Source organism: Vipera berus (genome assembly GCF_964194415.1).
Source record: "Vipera berus genome assembly, chromosome: 7".
Classification (NCBI taxonomy): domain Eukaryota; kingdom Metazoa; phylum Chordata; class Lepidosauria; order Squamata; family Viperidae; genus Vipera; species Vipera berus.
The window spans coordinates 4154214-4174998 of record NC_138209.1 but is presented as its reverse complement, the minus strand read 5'-3'; the positions used below and the strand labels follow the sequence as shown (position 1 = coordinate 4174998).

At 50.4% G+C, this 20785-nt stretch overlaps 2 protein-coding genes across 4 annotated transcripts in view; both read right to left on the bottom strand.

Moving 5' to 3' along the window:
• Positions 1 to 9586, bottom strand: part of SMOX (spermine oxidase) — a 52736-nt gene extending 43150 nt beyond the window's left edge. Inside the window, exon 1 of the mRNA XM_081332199.1 lies at positions 9449 to 9586. The gene's annotated coding sequence lies outside the window, so the exon portion shown is untranslated. The remainder of the gene's footprint in view (positions 1 to 9448) is intronic.
• Positions 1 to 20785, bottom strand: part of PANK2 (pantothenate kinase 2) — a 291105-nt gene that overhangs the window by 117977 nt on the left and 152343 nt on the right. The gene's annotated exons all lie outside the window — the stretch shown is intronic.

Below are 20785 nucleotides of genomic sequence, written 5' to 3'. Positions count from 1 at the left end.
GTGGACTTCAACTCCCAGAATTCCTGAGCCAGCCTGGGGAACTATGGCCCCTTTCTGACTCGTGGACTTCAATTCCGAGAATTCCTGAGCCAGCATTGTCCCAGAGTCATGTGATCTCCTTTTGTGACCTTTTGACAAGCAAAGTGAATGAGGAAGCCAAGATTCACCAAACCGGGTTGCTAACTTAACAGCTGCGGTGATTCACTTAACAACTGGGGCAGGAAAGGTCATAAAATGAGGCAAAACCCACTTAACACATTTTTCACCCAGCAGCAGAAATTTGGGGCTCCCTTGGGGTTGCAAATTGAGGGTGACTATTAAGCTTTTCTAGGGCAACAGCCGCTGAGGAGAATTTCTTTCAAAGACTATGGAAGCTGGACCAAGGGGGCAAAAAGACACCTCAGGACAGAAGAGAGATTCAGAGAAGGAAAAACATTGCCTATTGAAATGCAAATGCCAAAACCGCCCAAAAGGAAACAACACAATTAAACGGGTGGATTATATTGCCAAGTGTGATGGCTGCAGCCAAGAATTCGGCAGCCTTGGCACTGGAGATGATTACCTAATCAGATAGCAGGCAGGTTAATATCTTTGAAATCAGAAGAAGAAGAAGCTCGTTTTCCCCAGGACATTAAAAGCTGCTCTTTCAGAAGACAATGGCCTTCCAAGCAAAGAGTCTTTCAATCAGAAAAGAGCTGGAAGGGGCCTTGGAGGTCTTCTAGTCCACCCCTCCACCCCCATACAAGCAGGAGACCCTATGCTATTTCAGACAAATGGCTGCCCAGTCTCTTTTTAAACGCCTCCAGGGCTCGGTGGGTTAGGACGCTGAGCTTGTCGATCAGAAGGTCGGCAGTTTGGCGGGTCGAATCCCGAGTGCCGCGTAGCAGAGTGAGCACCTGTTACTCGTCCCAGCTTCTGCCAACCTAGCAGTTCGAAAGCACGTAAAAATGCAAGTAGAAAAATAGGGACCACTACGGTGGGAAGGTTAACAGCGTTCCGTGCGCCTTTGGCGTCTAGTCACACCGGCCACATGACCACGGAGACGTCCGAGGATGAGCGCCGGCTCTTCGGCTTTGAAACGGAGATGAGCACCGGCCCCTAGAGTCGGAAACGACTAGCACACATGTGCGGGGGATCCTTTACCTTTACCTTTAGCTTTCCTAGGGATGAAGCACCCACAACTTCTGGAGGCAAGATGTTCCACTGGTTAATTGTGCTCACATCCCCACGATCGCGTGATCAAAATTCAGATTGGATGTTTTCGCTTTGACAACATATGGAGATGCAACCATTTTTCTTCTTACGTTTTACTCTTAAGAGTTAGAGTTAAATGACACCGGAGGGAGGAAGGTGCATGAGAGTCTAGCTAGACATAACAATACCAAGCCTAGTGTGAGAACCAAGGTTATTGAAATAAGAGATGATAAGAATTGGCGAGCTGGAGAACTGGAGGGGAAGGCTGCATTTTAAACTAATTGGAGAATGTGATTTAGGACTGTTAATTGGAGGAGGGAATTGTGCTTTGATACTGTGTGATCAGGGGAGGGGAACTCAGATTTGGCTTTGACTATGTAAGTGCCGACGTTATGCTACTCGAATAAAGATTCTTTTAAGGTAAACAATGCCTCGAAGTTCTTTGAAGAGTTTCATCGGTCGGAACCATGACATCAGATGCTTAACAAATGTCTCACTTAACAACAGAAATATTCGGCTCATTTGTGTTCATAAGTCGAGGACTACCCGTACACTCCACTTATGACAGCTTGTTTAGGGATGGTTCAAAGTTACAGGGGTGCCGAAAAAGTCACTTATGAGGATTTTTCACACTTAAGACCGTTGCAGCATCCCCGTGGACATGTGATCAAAATTCAGAGGCTTGGCAACTGGCTCACATTTATGACGGTCGCAGTGTCCCGGGGTCCCGTGATCCCCTTTTGCAACTTTCTGAACAGCAAAGTCAATGGGGGAAGCCAGATTCACTTAACAACCGGGTTACTAACTTAACAACGGCAATGGTTTAATTAACAACCGTGGCAAGAAAGGTAAAAAAAAGCGGGCAAAACTCACTTAACAAATGTTTCGCTTAGCAACATAAATTTTGGGCTCAGTTACGGTCCTAAGTCAAGGACTGCCTATAATTTGCACTTGAAAATGTGTGAATGTATACAAACCAGACCATTTTTTCCCCCTTGCTTTGAAGGGGTAACCTTCCCTCTGCAGCAAACATAGAGTAGTTTTTCCCAAGCTTAGCCATTTTAAGATGGGTGGACTTCAACTCCCAGAAGACCCCTTGCAGCAAGTAGAAGTCCAACCATCTTAAAATGGCGGGCAGCCTTCAGCAACCCCAGCAAAAGGGCATATCCACAGGGCCCCGTCAACAAAAGTCAAGATGGCCGCCAAACAAAGCCCCGCCCCTTTCCCCACATATTTGTTTTGAGCAAATGGTGGCCATCTTGACTTTTCTGACCCTCTCTGGGGACCCTCCTGTCCCAGAGAGAAAAGTTCCCCATCCCACTATCAAAATTACTCATTTTATCTACTGCTGTTTCGGCCCTCTTCTCCTCTGCCTTTCTCTCCAGGGCCCAGGCTACCAAAGAAGTCCCATCAAAACATATGTCCAGAAACTTTTCAAAATAGGGCAAAAATGTCCAGTATGGGGCAAAACAGGATAGTGACCTTTGCCAACAGTTGTCCCAGGAGTTAATAGGAGTTGTTGTTTTTTAAGTACAATAGAAAATTCAGAGGGGGGAAAAAATAAAAGCAACCACAGTGCTTTGAGCAGATAAACAACAAATAAATGTCGGTATCACTGGAATACAGGCAGTCCTCAAGTTGTGACAATTGTCAGGCTGATCTACCGAAACTCAATTAGTAGATCATAAATATTACCAGCCACGCTTCGCTGTGGGATAATTTAATCTGCAGCAAAGTTTAATGGCTCCCTCTGGCCCACACAGATTCCGACGCCAATTTCTCTGCGGAATTGCTTTGGAAGTTACAGATAGTCCTCAATTTACGACCGCAATGGAGCCCAAAATTTCCCTTGCTAAGCAAGACGGCCGTTTAAGTGAGTTTGGCCCCACTTTACAGCCTTCCTTGCCACAGATGTTAAGTGGATCGCTGCAGTTGTTAAGTTAGTAACACGGCTGTTAACTAAATCCAGCTTCCCCATGGACTTTGCTTATCCAAAGGTCGCAAAAGGGGAATCACACGGGACGCTGCAACCGTCATAAATACGAGTCAGTTGCCAAGCATCTGAATTTTTGATCACGTGAGGATAAATGCATACAAATGTCCAAATTTCCAAATTTTGATTATGTGACCACGGGGATGCTGCAACGGCCATAAGTGTAAAAAAAAAACGGTCGTAGGTCAGTGCTGTTGTAACTTTCGGCAATCACTAAAAGAACTGTTGTATGTTGAGGACTAACTGTATACCACAGACTAGCATTTGGCAGAGCAGATATGGAGACCTGAGAAAAAAATGCTCAAATGCAGTGTTGTGTCTAGGAGTACTAAGATCCAAATCGTGCAAACCACGGTTGACCTTGGCAACTTTGGCTCTTTTATGACTCGTGGACTTCGACTCCCAGAATTCCTGAGCCAGCCACGCTGAGGGAAAAGGGAGAGGTTTCCAAGCTGAGCCATGCTGGCTCAGGAATTCTGGGAGTTGAAGTCCACGAGTCATAAAAGAGCCAAGGTTGCGTACTCCTAGCCTAGGCCTAGGCCGCTTTATGAGTTGTGGACTTCAACTCCCAGAATTCCTGAGCCAGCCACGCTGAGAGGAAAGGGAGAGGTTTCCAAGCTGAGCCATGCTGGCTCAGGAATTCTGGGAGTTGAAGTCCACGAGTCATAAAAGAGCCAAGGTTGCCTACTCCTAGCCTAGGCCTAGGCCGCTTTATGAGTTGTGGACTTCAACTCCCAGAATTCCTGAGCCAGCCACGCTGAGAGGAAAGGGAGAGGTTTCCAAGCTGAGCCATGCTGGCTCAGGAATTCTGGGAGTTGAAGTCCACGAGTCATAAAAGAGCCAAGGTTGCCTACTCCTAGCCTAGGCCTAGGCCGCTTTATGAGTTGTGGACTTCAACTCCCAGAATTCCTGAGCCAGCCATACTGAGGGAAAAGGGAGAGGTTTCCAAGCTGAGACATGCTGGCTCAGGAATTCTGGGAGAAGTGCACGAGTCATAAAAGAGCCAAGGTTGCCTACCCTTGCGTGACTATGGAAACAAAGGTTGCATTTGAGGAAACAGGAGACAAAGAGTATTGACACCTTTTATCTTTTCTCCTGAAGAAGACTTCTAAGACAATTGTGAACAGCCAAGAAAATAAACTGATTGCTCATCAAACAAGTCAAGGCAGAATTCTCACTCAAGACACAAATGACCAGGCTAAACGAACCCTGTTTAACAGAATAACAGAGCTGGAAGGGGCCTTGGAGGTCTTCTAGTCCAGCTCCCTGTTCAAGCAGGAGACCCTATGCCAGGGGTCTTCAAACTCGGCCCTTTTATGACTGGTGGACTTCAACTCCCAGAATTCCTCAGCCAGCGTGCCTGGCTGAGGAATTCTGGGAGTTGAAGTCCACCAGTCATAAAAGGGCCAAGTTTGAAGACCCCTGCCCTATGCCATTTCAGACAAGTGGTTGGCCAGTCTTTTTTTGAAAGCCTCCAGTAAGGAAGCACCCACAACTTCTGGAGGCCAGCAGTTCCACTGGTTAATTGTCCTGGTTGTTAGGGAAGTTTCTCCTTAATTCCAAGTTGCTTCTCTCCTTGTTTAGCTTCTTCAGAGCTGAGCATAAAGAAACATATCTTGCAAAACCGCTTCTCTTTAACATCCCTAAGGTGCTTTTTCGTTTTTTTCTTGCAAAAGGCAACCGGACTTCCTTGTTTTTTTTTCCTTGAAAACATTTCGCTTCTCATCCAAGATAATTTAGTTCTTGGATGAGAAGTGAAATGTTTTGAAGGGGAAAAAAATCAAGAATGTCCAATTGCCTTTTGGGGAAGAAAAAAAAAAGTAACTGTGGGACAACCATGACCTGGATGATAGATAGATAGGTAGGTAGGTAGGTAGGTAGGTAGATAGATAGATAGGTAGGTAGGTAGGTAGGTAGGTAGGTAGGTAGGTAGGTAGATAGATAGATAGATAGATAGATAGATAGATAGATAGATAGATAGATAGATAGATAGATAGATAGATAGATAGATAGATAGATAGGTAGGTAGGTAGGTAGGTAGGTAGGTAGGTAGGTAGGTAGGTAGGTAGGTAGGTAGGTAGGCAGGCAGGCAGACAGACAGACAGATAAATAGATAGGTAGGTAGGCAGGCAGACAAACAGACAGACAGACAGATGGTAGACAGATACATAGATGATAGATAGATAGATACACAGATGATAGAGATACATAGATAATAGACAGATGATAGATAGATAGATGGACAGACAGACAGACAGATGATAGACAGATACATAGATAATAAATGATAGATGGACGGACGGACAGACAGATGATAGACAGATACATAGATGATAGATGATAGATAGACGGACGGACGGACAGACAGACAGACAGAGGATAGACAGACAGACAGACAGGTAGGTAGGTAGACAGACAGATGATAGATGGATAGATAGATAGATATAGATAAGACAGATGATAGACAGAGACAGATGATAGATGATAGACAGATAGATACATAGATGATAGAGATAGATAGATAGATAGATAGATAGATAGACAGACAGACAGACAGACAGACAGACAGACAGATAGATAGATAGATGTCCATAGACTTCTCTTCTCCCGCAAACCAATCTCTCTCTCTCTCTCTCCTTAAACTGAATTAAACTGCTCTTTATGGACATCAGCAGTTTTAAGCAGAAAGAGGAGGGCGATGTTTTTTCTGGAACTGTTCCACTGACACATAAACACTACGGGGAGACCCAGATAGCACACTTTGCTCAACACAAAGCCAGCCAGATTGATGCAGCTAAAGCCAGCAAGGACGTCCCCTCCCCTGATGTGAGGGAGGGAGGGAGGGGAGTGGGCGGAGGGAGAGCCGAAGAGGAAAGAAAGGCTTTGTTTGCAGATTCCCTTCTATCCACACTGCAAAAAAAAAAAAAAGGCACGTGGGAAGTCACCCACTCATCCACTCTGCCCGGCATCTCCCAACTGGCCATAGGGAGTTGGGTAGAAATATTTATAAGAAGGCTGGAAAGGCACCACAATCAGCAATTTTACACATTAATGGGGGGCGGCGGCTTCAATCTACCTTTTTTTTCCCTTGGGGGGAGAAGTTGCAAGTTGATACATACCTGGAAAAAGGAGCTGAAAACCCCCACCGTAGCCACATTATTCTTTCTAAAAATTCTGTTTATTGCCTTTTTTTAAAAAAATAAATAAATAAATCTTTGCCTCCGAATCCTCCAGTGCCAGCCTCCATTTGTGATTATAATAATAATAATAATAATAATAATAATAATAATAATAATAATAATAATAATAATAACAGAAAAGTATTTTCCATCTGATTTGGGTTTCTACGCTTTTTTGTTATTCCAACGGAATTTCACAGCTGGGAGGCACGCTGTCTGTTGCAGCTTTATTTTGTCAGTGACATTTTTTGGGGGGTGGGGGGAATATCAATATTAGGGGGCAATTCATCCAATAGGGAGGATCAGATTTGATTTTTTTTCTTCTTCTCCAGGAAAGAGCTGGGGATGGTGTCATTCCTGGGGTGGGGGGGGGTGAAACTCACTCGGACAGGTGGCAAAGGGGAAATAATCCTGTAATTACGGTTGGGAAAGTCAGGCCAGAGAAAGAGAAAAAAGAGGGGGGGACCCCCCCATGGAAAACAAAGGGGAAGTAGCTGGATGCAATTCCACACACACACACACACACAAACACATTGTGTGCAAATGTAGCTCCTTGCAGCCAACAGCTTCCTAAATTTGCACACACAGGGACACACACAGACACACAGAGACCCAACGAGAGAAGCCGGGAGACAATGCAAACATTCATGCTTCCAACCCATAAACACCCTTGTGTATTTGCAACGAAGCATTTGAACGGCATGCACCAGGCTGACTTCGGAATAATTGTTTTATATTCGGGCATTATATTTAATTGTTTTTAACTTTTGTATCTCGTTTTTATATTTATTGCCCTGTACACCGCCCTGAGTCCTTCGGGAGAAGGGCGATATAAAAATAAAATAAATAAATAAATAAATAAATAAATAAATAAATAAATAAATAAATAAATAAATAAATAAAGGGAGGGGGTAGTTGCTGAGAACAGAACTGATCACCAGAATTCTTGCTTTCCCCCTCCCCCTCCCCCCCAATTTAAAATGAAGGTAAGGGGGAAGCAGCCCACCCCAAAAGGCACATCTTGCAAATTGAGGGGGGGGGAAGGAGAGGGAGGGGGGCTTCAGCCCAGCTGAATGACCCGACTCTACGCTTCCCCCCCCCACACACACACACCCTCAATTTTAATCTTTAGAAATAAAACATTTCCCAGCTCGGTGGGTGGCATATGCCACCCACCCAACTCCCTGAAATAGGTGGGAAGGGTCTCCGGATCGCTAACTGCAACCCACTGCAAGCAGGTTATTATTGATCCCTTTGCAGGATCTCAGCGAGGGGAGGGGTGTGTGTGTGTGTGTGTGTGTGTGTGAAAAGCTCGGCAAAATATAAATCCGCCCCCAAACCGGCAGCTCTCCAGGTGCGCCGGGCTGCCGGCCGCGGCCCCAACGCGTGCAGAGGGCGCCCGGTTGGAGAAGGCGGCTTGAGTATCAATAACAAGGCCATCTGCTGAGCCAGGGAGAAAAAAAGAAATAAAGGGGGGGGGGGCGCGGAGGAAAAACAGCCGCCGAGGAAGGAGGGAATGGAAGGAGAGAAAAAGAGGAGGGGTCCTTCTAGGCAGCCCCCTCCCCAAATAGCTGGAAGCTGGTTGAGGGAGGGGTTGCTTCCCCGGCTAGGAAAGCCCCCCCCCCTCTCCGAGATCTGGGACGGTGGGGAAGAAGGAAGGTGGGAGGAGGAAGGAAAAAGAGGGGGGTCGTTCTCTGCAACCCCCTCCCCAATTAGCTGGAAGCGGATTGGGGGGTCTTTGCTTCTCCCGCTGGGCAAGCCCCCCCCTCTCCGAGATCTGGGACGGTGGGGAAGGAGGAAGGGGAGAGTGAAGGAGACCCCTCCCCAGGAAGAAGAAAGAAGGAAAAAGAGGGGGTCTTTCTCTGCAAACACCCCCCCATTAGCTGGAAGCGGATTGGGGGGGTCTTTGCTTCTCCCGCTGGGCAAGCCCCCCCCTCTCCGCGATCTGGGCCGCTGGGGAAGGAGGAGGAGGAGGGGTGAAGGGCGACCCCTCCCCAGGAAGAAGAAAGATGGGGAAAAGAAGGGGGGTCGCTCTCTGCAACCCCCTCCCCAATTAGGTGGAAGCGGGTTGGGGGGGGGCTTCTGCTTCTCCGGCTGAGCAAGCCTGCCCCCCCCTCTCCGCGATCTGGGCCGGTGAGGAAGGAGGAGGGGGGGTGAAGGGCGACCCCTCCCCAGGAAGAAAAAAGAGGGGGGGGTCACTCTCTGCAACCCCCTCCCCAATGAGCTGGAAGCGGGTTGGGGGGGGCTTTTGCTTCTCCGGCTGGGCAAGCCTCCCCCCCCCTCTCCGCGATCTGGGCCGGTGAGGAAGGAGGAAGGGGGGTGAAGGGCGACCCCTCCCCAGGAAGAAAAAAGAGGGGGGGTCGCTCTCTGCAACCCCCTCCCCAATTAGCTGGAAGCGGGTTGGGGGGGGGCTTCTGCTTCTCCGACTGAGCAAGCCCCCCCCCCCCGTCTCCGCGATCTGGGCCGCTGGGGAAGGAGGAGGAGGAGGGGTGAAGGGCGACCCCTCCCCAGGAAGAAGAAAGATGGGGAAAAGAAGGGGGGTCGCTCTCTGCAACCCCCTCCCCAATTAGGTGGAAGCGGGTTGGGGGGGGGCTTTTGCTTCTCCGGCTGGGCAAGCCTCCCACCCCTCGTCTCCGCGATCTGGGCCGCTGGGGAAGGAGGAGGGGGGGGTGAAGGGCGACCCTTCCCCAGGAAGAAAAAAGAGGGGGGGTCACTCTCTGCAACCCCCTCCCCAATGAGCTGGAAGCGGGTTGGGGGTCTTTGCTTCTCCGGCTGGGCAAGCCTGCCCCCTCCCTCTCCGCGATCTGGGCCGGTGAGGAAGGAGGAGGAGGAGGGGTGGAGGGCGACCCCTCCCCAGGAAGAAGAAAGAGGGGGAAAAGAAGGGGGGTCGCTCTCTCCAACCCCCTCCCCAATTAGCTGGAAGCGGGTTGGGGGTCTTTGCTTCTCCGGCTGAGCAACCCCCCCCCCTCCGCGATCTGGGCCGGTGAGGAAGGAGGAAGAGGGTGCCAAGCGAGACCCCTCCCCAACCCAGGAAGAGGGGGACCCCCGGCCCTGTTTCGCTCCTGGGGGGCCGCCGCGGTACCTCTCTCCTGCGGGGGCCGGGAAGGAAGCGGGCTGGGGGCCGGCGGGCTGTCTCGGGCGGGCGGCTGGCGCTGGAGCCCTCCGGACTCCGCGATGGGCAGCGGCGGCTGTGCGGCGGGGCGGGCGACGACCGGCGGCCTGCTCCTCGGCGGCCCGTCCTTCCTCCTCCTCCTCCTCCTCCTCCTCGGCCGCCCACCGGCACCGGCTCCTCCTCGCAGGCCGCCCCTCCGGCCACGCCTCGCGGCAGGCAAGCAGGAAGGCCGGCTCCGGGCGCTGCCAGCCGCTTCCTGCAACTTGCAAGGGGCTCGGCGGCGGCGGCGGCTCTCTGAGGACGTGCAGAGCGCTCGCCTTGCCCGGCCAAAGTCTCTCGGCTCGGCCACCCAGCGCGCGCGGTGCTTTCGTTCCGACGATCGCCTCTGGGCACGGGCAGAGTTCCCCGACCCTGGGCAGAAGGATCGCCTCTGGGCACGGGCAGAGCGCTCCGACCCTGGGCAGAAGGATCGCCTCTGGGCACGGGCAGAGCGCTCCGACCCTGGGCAGAAGGATCGCCTCTGGGCACGGGCAGAGCTCCCCGACCCTGGGCAGAAGGATCGCCTCTGGGCACGGGCAGAGCGCTCCGACCCTGGGCAGAAGGATCGCCTCTGGGCACGGGCAGAGCTCCCCGACCCTGGGCAGAAGGATCGCCTCTGGGCACGGGCAGAGCTCCCCGACCCTGGGCAGAAGGATCGCCTCTGGGCACGGGCAGAGCTCCCCGACCCTGGGCAGAAGGATCGCCTCTGGGCACGGGCAGAGCGCTCCGACCCTGGGCAGAAGGATCGCCTCTGGGCACGGGCAGAGCTCCCCGACCCTGGGCAGAAGGATCGCCTCTGGGCACGGGCAGAGCTCCCCGACCCTGGGCAGAAGGATCGCCTCTGGGCACGGGCAGAGCTCCCCGACCCTGGGCAGAAGGATCGCCTCTGGGCACGGGCAGAGCTCCCCGACCCTGGGCAGAAGGATCGCCTCTGGGCACGGGCAGAGCTCCCCGACCCTGGGCAGAAGGATCGCCTCTGGGCACGGGCAGAGCTCCCCGACCCTGGGCAGAAGGATCGCCTCTGGGCACGGGCAGAGCGCTCCGACCCTGGGCAGAAGGATCGCCTCTGGGCACGGGCAGAGCTCCCCGACCCTGGGCAGAAGGATCGCCTCTGGGCACGGGCAGAGCTCCCCGACCCTGGGCAGAAGGATCGCCTCTGGGCACGGGCAGAGCTCCCCGACCCTGGGCAGAAGGATCGCCTCTGGGCACGGGCAGAGCGCTCCGACCCTGGGCAGAAGGATCGCCTCTGGGCACGGGCAGAGCTCCCCGACCCTGGGCAGAAGGATCGCCTCTGGGCACGGGCAGAGCGCTCCGACCCTGGGCAGAAGGATCGCCTCTGGGCACGGGCAGAGCTCCCCGACCCTGGGCAGAAGGATCGCCTCTGGGCACGGGCAGAGCGCTCCGACCCTGGGCAGAAGGATCGCCTCTGGGCACGGGCAGAGCTCCCCGACCCTGGGCAGAAGGATCGCCTCTGGGCACGGGCAGAGTTCCCCGACCCTGGGCAGAAGGATCGCCTCTGGGCACGGGCAGAGCGCTCCGACCCTGGGCAGAAGGATCGCCTCTGGGCACGGGCAGAGCTCCCCGACCCTGGGCAGAAGGATCGCCTCTGGGCACGGGCAGAGCGCTCCGACCCTGGGCAGAAGGATCGCCTCTGGGCACGGGCAGAGCTCCCCGACCCTGGGCAGAAGGATCGCCTCTGGGCACGGGCAGAGCGCTCCGACCCTGGGCAGAAGGATCGCCTCTGGGCACGGGCAGAGCTCCCCGACCCTGGGCAGAAGGATCGCCTCTGGGCACGGGCAGAGCGCTCCGACCCTGGGCAGAAGGATCGCCTCTGGGCACGGGCAGAGTTCTCCCACCCTGGGCAGAAGGATCGCCTCTGGGCACGGGCAGAGCTCCCCGACCCTGGGCAGAAGGATCGCCTCTGGGCACGGGCAGAGCACTCCGACCCTGGGCAGAAGGATCGCCTCTGGGCACGGGCAGAGTGCTCCAACCCTGAGCCGAAGCAAGTCCACTTTGTTGTGGCCACCACTCCCCCGGGCATGTCCTCTGAGCATGGACAGAGTGTTCCATCCTGGGCTGAAGGGAGTTGGCTTTGCTGTGTCGGTCGGTCCCCAAAGGCATTTCCTCAGAGCATGGCCAGAGTGCCCCAATCCTGGGCAGAAGCAAAACTGGCTTTGTTACTTTGGGGTAACACCTCTGGGTGTGGGCAGAGTGCCTGATCCTGGGCAGAAGCAAGCCAACTTTGCCGTGGTTGCAACTCCCCAATGACATTGTCTCTGAGCATGAGCAGAGTGCCTTATCCTGGGCAGAAGCGAGTCTTCCTTTGTTAGTTTTGGGCATCACCTCTGAGCATGGGCAGAGCGCCTGATCCCGGGCAGAAGCAAACCTCTCTTTCTTAGCTTTACTGTGGTCGCTGCTTCTCAAGGGTTTCTCCTCTGAGCATGGGCAGAGTGCCCCGATCCTGGGCAAAAGCGACTCTGCCTTCATTATTTTTGCTGTGGTCACCACTTCCCAAGAGCCTCTGGCATGGGCAGAGTGCCCAGATTCTGAGCAGAAGCGAGTCTGCCTTTGTTAATTTTGGGCCTTGCCTCTGAGCATGGGCAGAGTGTCACAATCCTGCTCAGAAGCAAGCGGTCAACAGTCCCCAAGGGCACCTCCTCTAAGCATGAGCAGAATCGCTCCCCAAGGGCACCTCCGCTGAGCATGGGCAGAGTGCTCCAATCCTGGGTAGAAGCGAGTCTGCCTTCCTCTCCTGTGCCGTTCTCCAAAATCCAAAAAAGGGAATAGAATAGAATAAGAATAAGAATAGAATACAATAGAATGTAGAAAGAATAGAATAGAATAGAATAGAATAGAATAGAATAGAATAGAATAGAATAGAATAGAATAGAATAGAATTAACAATAGGAAAGAAATAGAATAGAATAGAATAGAATAGAATAGAATAGAATAGAATAGAATAGAATAGAATAGAATAGAATAATGATAAGAGTGAAATAATAGAATAGAATAGAATAGAATAGAATAGAATAGAATAGAATAGAATAGAATAGAATAGAATTAACAATAGGAAAGAAAGAATAGAATAGAATAGAATAGAATAGAATAGAATTAACAATAGGAAAGAAATAGAATAGAATAGAATAGAATAGAATAGAATAGAATAGAATAGAATAGAATAGAATAGAATTAACAATAGGAAAGAAATAGAATAGAATAGAATAGAATAGAATAGAATAGAATAGAATAGAATAGAATAGAATAGAATAGAATAGAATAGAATAGAATATGTTGGTTCACATAGTGTGGTGGGATGGAGGGTTTGTTATCACTGTGTTGGGGGGAGAGAGCACGGGGAGGCTCAGCTAATCTCAATGTACACATGTTGTACTTTGACAATAAAGGTTTATTTATTTATTTATTGAATAGAATAGAATAGAATAGAATAGAATAGAATGGAATGGAATGGAATGGAATGGAATGGAATGGAATGGAATGGAATGGAATGGAATGGAATGTAGAAAAATAATTAGAATAGAATGTAGAAAATAATTAGAATAGAATAGAATAGAATAGAATAGAATAGAATGTAGAAAAATAATTAGAATAGAATGTAGAAAATAATTAGAATAGAATAGAATAAAATGTGGAAAAATAATTAATAGAATAGAATAGAATAGAATAGAATAGAATAGAATAGAATAGAATAGAATAGAATAGAATAGAATAGGAGGTGGAAGGGACCTTGGAGGTCTTCTAGTCCAGCCCCCTGCTCAAGCAGGAATCCTCAAACCAGAGTTGAACCCCAGTCCTCCCAGCTTCTTTCTGTGCTGTGGCCTCCGGAGCCACACAGAGTTCTTCAGAAAAAGAACCTCAGAGCTCTGGGTAGGCCCAGCATTCCCACCCCACCCCACCCCTTTTTTTGGAGTGGGAGAAATGCCATCAAAGCAAAAGTTAACTGACAGGCCTGCAACAAAATATTGTTTTCCGGGGCTCTTTAAAAGATGCTTTTCAAATTATTTGTCTTGCTTTAAAAACTGAATTGGGGGGGGCAGGTGCTCCTGCCATTCCTCGCCCTGGGACAGGATGGGTTCTGATGTTACCATCCCTTGGATTCATGCTTAATTTTCTTTCCTAAACAGGCTCAACATGGGGTCCTTTGGTGCTCTCTGAGCTTGCTCGTTTTCTTGCAGACGTTTCATGACCCAACTAGGTAACATCGTCAGTGCACGAAGGGAGGGAATTTGCTGGAAGGAGGAGGAGGAGGAGGAGGAGGAGGAGGACCACCACCATTGGGTCCTTGTTGCTCTCTGAGCTTGGCGGTTTCCTTCCAGACGTTTCATGACCCAACTAGGTAGCATCATCAGTGCTAGAAGGTAGAGGAGGAGGAGGAGGAAGAGGAGGATTGTGGGGTCCTTGGTGCTCTCTGAGCTTGGTGGTTTTCTTGCAGACATTTCATGACCCAACTAGGTAACATCATCAGTGCTAGAAGGTAGAGGAGGAAGAGGAGGAGGAGGAGGAGGAGGAGGAAGAGGAGGATTGTGTGGTCCTTGGTGCTCTCTGAGCTAGGTGGTTTTTTTGCAGACGTTTCATGACCCAACTAGGTAACATCATCAGTGCTAGAAGGTAGAGGAGGAGGAGGAGGAGGAGGAGGAAGAGGAGGATTGTGGGGTCCTTGGTGCTCTCTGAGCTTGTTCGTTTTCTTGCAGACGTTTCATGACCCAACTAGGTAACATCGTCAGTGCAAGAAGGGAGGGAATTTGCTGGAAGGAGGAGGAGGAGGAGGAGGAGGAGGAGGACCACCATTGGGTCCTTGTTGCTCTCTGAGCTTGGTTTCCTTCCAGACGTTTCATGACCCAACTAGGTAGCATCATCAATGCTAGCGCGCCGTAAAAGAGACGAGAACCATCTGAGGCTAACCAAGGACTTGGGGAATGCTGGCTCAGGAATTCTGGGAGTTGAAGTCCACAGGTGGGAAAGGGGGGGCCCCCTAATTTCCTACTCCTGGCCTAGGGTACCAACATCCGAGAACACAACTGCCCAGCTCTTTTCCCTTCGCTGGGTGATAAATGCACGGCTCACACTTCCTCCAGCTGAAACCCCTAGGCTACACAACACCACTCCCAATCCGGGGCTCGGACCCCACCCCATCCCACCCCAAGCCCAGCTGGGAATCGCAGCCGTAGCTACTCCTGAGCGTGTGGAAGCTCGTGCCGCTCCCAGGAGAAGACTCAACTTTTACCTCCTCGAGCAGCGGCGTTCTTTGGATCCGCAACGGCTCTTCCGCAGCTGCGCCAGCGAAAATGCAAGGCCCTTTTCCGAGGACGGCCTCCCGGGATGGATCCAGGTGCAAAGGTGCGGCAGGAAAAGAGAAAAGAGCCCGGGTTCCAGGATTAAATTGCAGGTGTTTGAACACACCCAGGGGCAGGAGCAACCAGGTGTGGCCGAGGCGGATCCTGACCCAGAGCGAAGGAAAGACGCATCCCAAAGGCTGGAGAGACCATCCTTGCATCCATCACCCTTGGAGGGAACTTTTCCATGGAGATCACGATTCCAGGGATTCGGTGGCTCAGCCACACGCACACACACACACACATTTCAAGCACCTCACGATTCCTCTTGGAGGATCCACGTTCCGGATAGTCCTCGACTTAACAACAGATCATTTAGTGACCGTCCAAAGGTACTACAGCGCTGAAAAAAGGGACCGTTTTTTTCCCCACACTTAACGACCCTTGCAGCTTCCCCGCGGTCACGTGATCACAATTTAGACACTTGGCAACTGACACATTTATGACCGTGGCAGTTTCCCGGGAGGGGGGAGTTGTAGGTCGTGGGACTCCCTTTTGCGACCTTCCCACCCGCAAAGTCAATGGGGGAAGCCAGATTCACTTAACGACTGGGTCACTAACTTAACAACTGCAGTGGCTCAATTTAAAGAACTGTGGCGAGAAAGGTCGTAAAAAGGAGCAAGACTCAGTTAAACAAATGTCTCGCTTAGCAACAGAAATGGTGGGCTGAGTTGTGGCCATAAGGCGAGGAGGACCGCCTATGATTACAAATTTGATGATATTAGTCCTCATTTCTAGAAAGTCCCCTGCGAATCAGATCAGAGCTGGAAGGGACCTTGGAGGTCTTCTAGTCCAGCCCCCTGCTCAAGCAGGAGATGTTATATCATTCCAGACAAGTGACTGCCCAGTCCAGGGGTAGGCAAACCTTGGCTCTTTTATGACTCGTGGACTTCAACTCCCAGAATTCCTCAGTCAGCATGGCTCAGCTTGGAAACCTCTCCCTTTCTCCTCAGCGTGGCTGGCTCAGGAATTCTGGGAGTTGAAGTCCACAACTCACAAAGCGGCCTAGGCCTAGGCTAGGAGTAGGCAACCTTGGCTCTTTTATGACTCGTGGACTTCAACTCCCAGAATTCCTGAGCCAGCATGGCTCAGCTTGGAAACCTCTCCCTTTTCCCTCAGCATGGCTGGCTCAGGAATTCTGGGAGTTGAAGTCCACAAGTCATAAAGCGGCCTAGGCCAGGAGTAGGCAAACCTTGGCTCTTTTATGACTCGTGGACTTCAACTCCCAGAATTCCTGAGCCAGCCACGCTGAGGGGAAAGGGAGAGGTTTCCAAGCTGAGCCATGCTGGCTCAGGAATTCAGGAAGTTGAAGTCCACAAGTCTTAAAAGAGCCAAGGTTGCCTACCCCTGAATTAGGGCAATAGACTTCAACTCCCAGAATTCCTGAACCAGCATGGCTCAGTTTGGAAACCTCCCTTTCCCCTCAGCGTGGCTGGCTCAGGAATTCTGGGAGTTGAAGTCCACCACTCATAAAAGAACCAAGGTTGCCTACCCTTGATCCAGTCTCTTCTTGAAAACCATCCAATGAGGAAGCACCCACAACTTCTGGTGGCAAGCTGTTCCACTGGTTAATTGTCCTCGCTGTTAGGGAAGTTTCTCCTGAATTCCAGGTTGCTTCTCTCCTCGATCACTTTCCATCTGTTGTTTCTCGTCTCGCCTTCGGATGTTTGGGGAAATTACTTGACACACCGCCCTGCCGCCCTCTTCTTTGTGGCAGCCCCCCAAATATTGGAAGACCGGCTACGTCACCCCCTAGTCCTCCATTTTCTTGCACCTTCGGTCCCTTTTCATCGAGAACAGCGAGGAAGCCAAAGGTCACCTGGGCACACGCATCCATTTTCCAGGAAGGCAGGGCAAAGGTCTGGCGTGCAGCTATCAATTTGCTAATGAGGACATTAATTAAGGTGCCCTTTTCAAGGCAGGCAGCCACTCCTAGGCTGGAACCAGGTTGTCAAGCTCAGCAGAACAGGAGAGGAAGCAGCCGAAATTACAGCAACGAGCTGGGTGACGTTGTCCAGACAGGAGGAGAACAGCTGGAGGGTCAGAGACGAGACACAATTCTTTAGGGCGTGCGTGCAGGCTTGTGTGTATGTGTGCCTGCGTGCGTGCGTGTGCGTGTGCGTGTGTGTGTGTAGCTTTCTGTTCTTCGCCCGACTGGTCCTACTGGGCTGTTCCTTGCAAAGGGAAGATGGGAAGAGACTGGAGATCAGATGCTCTAATTCAGGACGTTTCAACCTTTTCACCCATTGTACCACTTTTAAGATATGGCAACATCCGAGTACCACCAGTCGCCTAGCAAGGGGTCAAAAACTTGATGACACCCCCCCCCCAAAAAAAATAGAAGGAAAAAAGTGATGAAGTACAGGTAGTCCTCGACTTACAACAGTTCGCTTGCTGACTGTTCGAAGTTACAGTGGCACTGAAAAAAGGGCCCCCCAAGCCACAGCCGAGCAAGACGCCTGGCTGCCCGCCCGGTGGCGCTCTTCCTCCTGTCCGAGGTTTTCATGGTTGTGAGCATTTCTGTTGAGGATTGGGAGTGGGAGTGTTGAGGATTGGGAGCTGCCTGCAATTATTGCAGGTTCGCATCCCACCAGGCTCAAGGTTGACTCAGCCTTCCATCCTTCCCAGGTAGGTAAAATGAGGACCCAGATTGTTGGGGGCAATAAGCTGACTTTGTAATAATACCGCTTGGGGGGGGTGTGAAAGCCCTAATAAGCAGGCATATACATAGAATGAAGGCTACTGCTAAGCTTGTAAGCTGCCCTGAGTCTTAGGAGAAGGGCGGGATATAAATGGAATTAAAATTAAAAAAAAATGTTTGGTTTTTATTTTTTTCCCCCTCTGCTGGGTGGTGGCAGCAGGTTTTGGTTACTTCACATGACCCTGGGACGCTGTGACCGTCATAAATATGAATCCGTTGCCAAGCATCTGAATCTAAATCACAACTCCATGGAGATGCTGCAACATTCCAGCTGATCGGCGCTTCTTCTGGGCTCAGCAGAAGTTCCAGGATTAGCGCTGAGCTCCAGCTGGCACTGGTCCTGGCGCCTCCGCTGATCCCTGACAGCCCTGAAGAAGCGCTAATTCTGGCACTTCCGCTGAGCCCTGACAGCCCTGCAGCTCCAGCCGTCTCTCGCTCAGGCTTGTGCGGTGCTGCCACCGGTTCAGCTCATTCCCCTCCCTCGCTACCACGTTTCTAGGATGGTCGCGTGCCAGCTGCCAGGTGCCAATGTACCACAGGTGGCACCGGTACCACCGGTTGAAAAAGCCCTGATCTAATTCTTCAATCTGGGGGTTCAAAGGAAGAGGGGACCTTGGGTTTGTTAGGGGCTTTTGGTGTCTGGTTGAGTGACCTCTTATCTGTGGTCCTCTGAGCTTGGCTGTGTTCTTTCATTAAGCAACTAGGGAACATCATCCATGCTAGAAAGGAGTGGGGTTTGTGGAGAGGAGGACGAGGAGGACTGCAGGATCCCTAGTGCTCTCTGAGCATGGCTGTTTTCTTGCAGACGTCTCATTACCCAACTAGGTAACATCATCAGTGATAGAAGGAGTGGGTGTTCCCGGTGATTCCTTCAACCGGGAAACAATGAGCCAAATCCCAAAAGGCTAGAGAATTCCTGGAAGGCCGACGGTCAGACCAATCAGCCACCAACAGTCACGTAAAGATAAATAACATCTACCCCAAAGTCAAGTGGGGAGCCACTTCACAACCAGGTCATTAACCTAAACCCTGCAGTGATTCACTTAACAGCTGTGGCAAGCAAGGTCATAAAAAGGGGCAAAGTTGGCTTAACAGCTGTCTCACTTAGCAACATCCGTTTGGGGCTCAATTGTGGCCGTGAGTCGAGGACCACCGGTATAATCAGAAGTCGGCTTAAGGTAGAAGCTTGATGTGGACATTGGACCAGCTTAGCCGTCGGACCAGGAAATGTTTCTCCTCGTTTCGTGTGGAATAATCCAGAGGTCACTAAATCGTATCTTCAGAGTCTAGATTTTCTGTCAGCTGATTTTTTTTCCCCGAATGTGCTTTTTTTTTTAATCACCGACCTCTAGCCTCAAATGAAGAAACTTATCAATAGGATTGATAAGCTACTTGTTCTGACCTTGCTCTCAAATGAGGGAACATGTTACATTGATTTGTTCTTTCTCCTATTTTCCTCACCAACAGCTTATCTGAAGAACAGCCAACACGGTGCTAGGCTGCCTTGACAGAGGGACAGAGTCAAGATCAGGTGAAGTGTTAATACCGCTTTACAAGGCCTTGGTAAGGCCACGCTTGGAATACGGCATCCAGTTTTGGTCACCATGATGTAAAAAAGATGTTGAGACTCTGGAAAGAGTGCAGAGAAGAGCAACAAACATGATCAGGCGACTGGAGGCTAAAACTTCTAAGGAATGGTGGCTGGAATTGGGTATGTCCAGTTTAATGAAGAGAAGGACGAGGGGGGACAGGATAGCAGTCTTCCAGTATCTCAGGGGCTGCCCCAAAGAAGAGGGAGTCAAGCTATTCTCCAAAGCACCTGAAGGCAGGACAAGAAGCAACGGATGGAAAACAATGAAGGAGAGAAGCAACCTAGAACTAAGGAGAAATTTCCTGACAGAACAATTAACCAGTGGAACAACCTGCCTCCAGAAGTTGTGAATGCTCCAACACTGGAAGTTTTTAAGAAGAAATTTTATTTTTATTTATTTTATTTTAATTCCATTTTTATATCCTGCCCTTCTCCGAAGACTCAGGGTGGCTTACAAGCTTAGCAGTAGCCTTCATTCTATGTATATGCCTGCTTATTAGTGCTTTGACACACACACACAAGCGGCATTATTACAAAGTCAGCTTAATTGCCCCCAACAATCAGGGTCCTCATTTTACCTACCTCGGAAGGATGGAAGGCTGAGTCAACCTTGAGCCTGGTGGGACTCGAACCTGCACTAATTGCAGGCAGTTGGTGTTACTTAAGGAGGCATTAGCCCACTGCTCCACCAAGGCTTGGACAACCAGTTGTCTGAAATGGTATAGGGTTTCCTGCCTGAGCAGGGGGTTGGACTAGAAGACCTCCAAAGTCCCTTCCAACTCCTATTCTATTCTATTCTATTCTATTCTATTCTATTCTATTCTATTCTATTCTATTCTATTCTATTCTATTCTATTCTATTCTATTCTATCCTTATGATGCTGGGTTCTCTACGATGGGAAGAATAGTTCGTATTTATGACCATTGCGGTGACCCGGGGTCACATGACCCCCTCAAAGCAACTTACAACTCGGTTCCGAAATTATGACCTCCGCCCTCCCCATGTGATCACATGACCACATTTTGGGACTTGGCATGTTTCCGGCTTTTTGCAGCACCTCGGTATACTAACTTCAGTGCACTGATCTTCAGATTTTCTTCTGATGCCCATTTTTCTTCTTCAAACTTGCAACATTCCACCACCCCCCCCAATACACACACACCCATTTTCCTTGGATATAAAAAAAAGATGTTGAGACTCTAGAAAGAGTGCAGAGAAGAGCAACAAAGATAATCAGTGGGCTGGAGGCCAAAACATACAAAGAACGGCTGCAGGACTTGGGTATGTCTAGTTTAATGGAAAAAAAGGACCAGAGATTGAAAGATAAAGAAGAAACAGAATACTACCAAACCTGGGAGCCATTCTACAAATGGCTAGAGGAAAGAATTACGGATTAGGAATTGACTATGTCTTAGCGCTTTTGAATCCAGACGGCACGCTGGTTGAAAAACTAACATACAGTATGTATGTAAGAGAAAAACTAAGAAAGTCCTTATTAAAAAAAAGAGAAAAAAGGACCATGGGTGACATGATAGCAGTCTTCCAGTATTTGGGGGGCTACCACAAAGAAGAGGAGGGGGGTCCACCTCTTCTCCAAAGCACCTGAAGGCAGGACAAGAAGCAA